The following is a 6,544-nucleotide window of genomic DNA, read 5'->3' on the forward strand; positions in this document are numbered from 1 at the left end:
ATGACCTAGTTAGATTTGTCATATGTGGCAGGAGCTAGCCCTTTCCGTGCATGTCCATATGATATGGTATCATCTGTTATATTACTACTGCGTAGTTCCGGTATGAACTAATCTGATTCGTTGTTCTAGCAAGGGATAAATATTATTTATATTTTTAGAGCTGGTGTATTTTAGTAGGATGGATTTCTTAGGCCTATATATCACTTCCTTATGTTGTCCTTCAAACTCCGCTCCCCTAGTATTTTGTCGGCACCATTCGCGAGATAATTCGGGTGTTTTATGTCCCACTAGCCTTCTTATACTGACAATTGTCGATAGTATTATTATTATTACGTAGTTCTATTACTATAGAGTGTAGATAGTATTATTATTACGTATTACTATTACTATCTGAGACGTCAGAGCACGTACCATACTTAACTTAACTAAAGGGAAAATCGTTTCATATACCTTAATTATAATCGATTTAAAATTAATTAATTGACTATCATATGATGTTGTGAATTGGCCAGTATCGATGATATTGAATATTAAAAATAATATAATGAAATCGATGTTATTATCCAGGCCCGGTGATGGCACTTATTCTTGTATCATGGGTCTTTCCACTACATGCTTTGAAGTTATGTATACCTAAGACCCACCAAGTCAATTTTTTGATAAATACTTTACACGAGATTTACTATCATACTGACTACGTAGTTATGCATCTAATGACTAGAATTTAAATATTATGTTAAATTAATATTTAATTTTAATTTTAATTGATATTAATTAAAAATTGAGTTACTTTAATTATAGTTACCTTATAATTGCTTTAAAATTTAAAATACAAAAGTAGTTTTCATTTGAAAACATATATTGTTGCATAAACTCTATAATAAAAAAATGTAAGTTTTCGAAAATATTGTGATTATACATATCTACAAATTGTATGATATGTCTGGCGAATCATCTTGTAATTTTTGTAATGTGGCTTGGTGTGGTGCTATCGTACACTCAACTGCGGAAACGCTCTGAGTGTACGATATCGGCCATTGTTGCTAGCTCCCGGATGGGTGACCACCCGGGATTTTAAGTGATAAATCCTTGCCACACATCCAAAAAAACGTGTTTCAACCTACCGTTCTCCCCTCTACAAATTAATAAACCATCCAATGGTCTTTGTTGCCGCGGATTAATTAATAATAATAAAAAAAAAAATTTGTAATTCAACTTAAAATTATTTATTAAAACATAATCATCAATGCGTATTGCCCGTATTGATTATATAATTGGCATTGTTTTACTAATCTAATGGCATTGAATATTATTTTGATTGTGTTGCAAGCTTCATGGATAAGATTCAAATCAAATATGTTAAGTTATACATTTTCATTAGTACGAATAGTGCAGCGATCCGTACAATTTCTTTTTTGTCAACTTTTCGTTTGTCTTGAATCACACGCGTGAAATAACGAAAAATTAACATCATGACTGTGTCGAAACTTTAAAATGAACTACAAAAACCTGCGGTTGTTACAGATGATTCAAATTCAGTTGAAAAACCAAATTTGAAAGGAGATTGGTTGAATTTTTTCCTATTAATGTTGCTGTACACGATGCAAGGTATACCATTAGGCATTTCATCAGCAATGCCAATAATTTTGCAAAGCAACAAAAACGTGTCTTACAAAGATCAAGTAAATAAATATAATAATATTAAAAATTGCGTATCTATGCGATTGTATAATATAAATTCTTTCATTGTTTTATAGGCTTTATTCAGTTTAGTGGCGTGGCCGTTTAACTTAAAACTGATATGGGCCCCCTTGGTAGACGCTCTCTACGTACAAAAGATGGGAAGACGAAAATCTTGGCTCGTACCGGTTCAATATGTAATGGGTGCGTATATTAATATAAATATCTCTGTGTTATGCAAATTTAATTTAACTCAAATGAGTGATGAGTATCTCTTTAGATTAAATTATTTTTATTTTTTTTTTTAATCAATCCGCGGTAACAAAGGCCATTGGATGGTTTTTTTATTCATTTGTAGTGGGGGAGGAACGGTAGGTTGAAACACGTTTTTTGTATGCGTGGCAAGGATTTGTCACTAAAATCCCGGGTGGTCACCCATCCGGGAGCTAGCAACACCGGCCGATACATATACTCAGAGCGTTTCCGCAGTTGAGTGAACGATCGCACCACACCAAGCCACATTAAATTATTATTTGTTTATATTAGCTGCATTCGTATACAATTGTTGGTATGCGCATTTCAAGAATCCAAATATTTTAAAAACACTAATTGAATGACATAGTAATATTTTATTTTTTAATGTATAGTATTCACGGTGTACATATTATGTTTAGTATTGGATATCTGTAATTAAAACCGTTTGTGTTGAACAGGAGCATGCTTCATTTATGTGGGCTACAATATCGATGAACTGTTGCCAGAGACGCGGAAACCGGACATACTGAAATTAGTGTTCGTATTTTTTTCACGAAAATGTTGGCCGCCACTCAAGATATAGTCGTTGACGGTTGGACATTGGCAATGTTAAAAAAGTTAGTGTTATCGTTAACTTTTTTTATTATTTCCAATTAATATAATACAATAATAACAATATTATATTGAATCTCTAAATAACTATGTTGTGATAATGGTTTAATACATTTTTGAGATCGTTTTTGTAGTACAATTTACAATTTACAATTTTTATTATTTTACTCATTTTAATCATTAAAAATGTGCATTTTGTATGTTATTAAAGATTGGATATGCTGCAACTGATAGTGTGTTGATATTAAAACTCATTGAAGAAGGAGTTCCAAAAGACAATATTATGGTTATACTAACAACAATGTTTATTGTAAAAATTATTTTGCCGCTTATTAAAGCAAAATATACTTTTGGTCCAAAACATATTCCTAACAGTAACACCCATCAGATAGAGATATATATATATAAATACTTACTTATTATATTTGAAGTAATAATAATTGACGAGTATTTTTATTAATTTTTTTAAATTGTTATTCAGATATTTTTGAAGATATAGTATATTTTATCATATGAATAGTGAGTATTGAATACACGAGTTTAATCAATTTTGCGAAAAGCGTTGACGAGATAATTATTATTGTCGAGTATGCATGATTTTTTAAACACATTTTTCGTTCCGACCCCTTACGTTAAAAACCTAAGTCTTCAAAAATATGGTCTGAGAATTTAGTAAAAAAATTAAAAATTAAAAAAACAGATTTTAAATAGGTGCATTATTAAAGAATAAAAGAGTGTGCATATGTTTGGTGAATCCTTCAGTATTTTTTTGTATATATTTAAATTTCAGGTATTTTCTATTTAAAATGTAAAACTATTTAAATGTTTAAACATATATTTAAATCTCATTATTTTACTTTCATTGTATTAATTATAATATTGTCAAATGCTTGTAAAAAATAAATTATAATAAAATACACTTATAAATTATCATCACATTTAAGTTGTTTTAAATATAATTTCAGATTACTTTGGAATATTTCATTTGTGGCGTTTATTTATTATACACCAGTAATGATAACAATGGTTAATGGGGTTGTTAATATTCCAATATATTACTATGTACTTTTAGTATTTATATTAGCAATACATGAAGGGAGTAATAACTATTATTTAATTAATTGGTAATTCAAATTAACATAACATTAATTTAAATACTATTATAATACATTTTAATTTCACTTAAAAAAAAATATTTTATTTGTATAAATAACTTTGTGATTTAATTTGTATAAATTCTATTTAACGTTATGATTGTAGCTATGTTAGCTTTTTTCTCTCGGATAAGTGATTCTCGTTTTGGTGGTACTTACATGACATTATTGAATACACTTTCAAATTTGGGAACATCATGGTCGTCTTCAGTCGCTATTGGAATGATAGATTTCCTCACGTTTAAAGAATGTTCATTGGATCCCAAGAATAATTGTTCTTCACTAAATCTAAAAAACGTAAGAAATTTATATATTTTTTATAGTCGATAAATATAATATAATAAGTAATGACAATAATTAAGAATATTATATGTTTGTATCTGTATGATAACTTTAGTTTATCGCTATAAGCTTTTAAAACGTAAACGTTTTTTAGTTATTTTTTTTAATTTATTTAGATTTAAACTTTTTAATAGTATTAAAATAAATATTTAAGACATTTTCTTATTAAATTTATGATAACATTCTGACTTATTTTTTTTTTGTTGCAATATAGATATGCGAAAAAATTGGAGGCGACTGTAATGTCATTGTGAATGGCTATTACATAGAAACGGGTGTATGTACCATGATCGGAATCATTTGGTTTTGTATTTTCAGAATTGTCCTTAAGAACATTCAAACTAAGAATTCTTCTCATTGGTTGGTTAATATAAAAAAACCTACCAGTTAGAAAAATAAAATACATAAATGTAAATACATTTTTTATTATGTTCTTCCGTAAGCCATAACGGGTGAATATTTCGAAGGTCTAAATAAATAGAATATTATAGGTTTGTATCAATATGATAACATTATTAAAAATTGCTTTTGTTAAATTTTTTCACAGACAAGTTGATTATTGTATTTTAATTTAAAATATAAGAAAATAAGACCTATATGTGGGCACGTGTGAACTTATGATTGCAGTAACAGTTAAAAGAAAAATTTACAAAATCACAAAGTATTTCAATTGAAAATACTATATAAATTTTTGTATTATATTATAATATAAACTATTATAAATAGATAAACAGTATTATTTATTTGTTTCGTTAAATTTTTAACGCGTAAACACTTCTTAGTCATTATTTTTAATCTATTTAGATTTAAACTTTTTAATAGCAATTAAATAAATATTTAAGACATTTTTTCTTATTAGATAAATGATACAATTTTTACTTATTTTTTTTTTGCAATATAGGTATGCGAAACAAATGGAAGCGAATGTATTGTTATTGTGAACGGTTATTACGTAGAAACGGCTATATGTACCTTTATCGGAATCGTTTGGTTCTGTATTTTCAGAATTGTCCTTAAAAACATTCAAACTAAGAATTCTTCTCATTGGTAGGTTAATATAAAAAAACCTACCAGTTAGAAAAATAAAATAAATGTAAATATATTTTTTATTATGTTCTCCCATAAGCCATAACGGGTTAAGATTCCAAAGGTCTAAATATCTATTATCATTTATTAATTATTTTAGTTTTATATGTCGATAATTATTAATAGGTTCTCTATTGAGATTTTAAATTATAATTGTACAATAATGTTTATCAGTTATTAATTATTGTTAAATGCTAAATTGTACCATAGTCCTACATACCGGTTCAACAAGAATAAAGTAAATCATCGCGATCTGAAGATATAACTTATCCATAACGAAATCAAGAAATTTTCTAACAGACATATGAATAGATTAGATTTGTACTCAAATGCAGCTGCTGAACAACTTTTTAACATTTCTTATGACATCAGTCGCCTCAAACGCCTGAAGCTGTATACGACATAGTTTAAGTCACTAAGGATATTTTTACTACCTGATTGGCGATACTACTTTAAACATACATTATGTATTATTGTTTTAAATTATACATCCATTGTGCATTGTACTTATAAATCCTTCAGGTCGTTTAAATAAAGAAGCTTTAGGGTAGTTAATAAGTATTTTCTACTTTTTTTTTGAACAAAATATATATTCAACACATAATAATTTAATAATATAACTATATGAATAATAACTTAAATAATTTACCTAAAATTAATTCTATTTAATCAAAAAGTTTCAAAATGTCGTATTGAAATAATTAATGTGAAAAGACTAATTATATTTTATTGAATAACTAAATACATTTATATTTATGGGTAGGTACAATGAATTGCAAAAGTATTATTTGCTGTATGTTAGCACTGAATGTATTGCTTATAAATAATTTTAAATTGAAACATTCATTAATTGTAATTAAAATTAAAATTATTTAATACATATTCACTTTAGGGAGTAGATTGTTTGAAATAATCTTTACGCATCCTAGCTGGATAACTTAATATTCGGGTACCTGAGTAGTTGTGTGCCATGTCACGCGTTTCAATAAACAATTTAATTAAACAAATGGTAAATTGGCTATTGTCATTAATACAAATTATCATTATCAAAAAGTCAATAACTGTATATAACAAACTGTAAAAGAAATAATACTCAAGATTAATCAAGCGGTCTGATAATAAATAGAAAATTTGAAAGATAATATTTCAGTAATAAATTTTAAACAATTTGTTTTAAATTATAATTTGTATAACATAATTGTATGACGATTTAATTATAATTATGGTTTTGTATTTAAAACATTATAATACTAATGTATAATTTAGTCAATGAAAATTATATTAACAAAATATTTTTGTTGTTTTAGTAACTATAAATAATAATAATTATGTAAGCATTTTCCCAAACATATTTTTACAAAGACTATATTATATAGGTATTATAATTATTTTTGCGGGGTTTTAGTTAAATAATA

At 26.7% G+C, this 6,544-nt stretch overlaps 1 pseudogene; it reads left to right on the forward strand.

The window, feature by feature from the left end:
- Positions 1 to 1,472: 1,472 nt before the first annotated feature.
- LOC113547987 lies at positions 1,473 to 4,512 on the forward strand (annotated as a pseudogene).
- The last annotated feature ends 2,032 nt before the right edge of the window (positions 4,513 to 6,544 follow it).

Source organism: Rhopalosiphum maidis, chromosome 4 (assembly GCF_003676215.2).
Source record: "Rhopalosiphum maidis isolate BTI-1 chromosome 4, ASM367621v3, whole genome shotgun sequence".
In the NCBI taxonomy this organism is placed as follows: Eukaryota; Metazoa; Arthropoda; class Insecta; order Hemiptera; family Aphididae; genus Rhopalosiphum; species Rhopalosiphum maidis.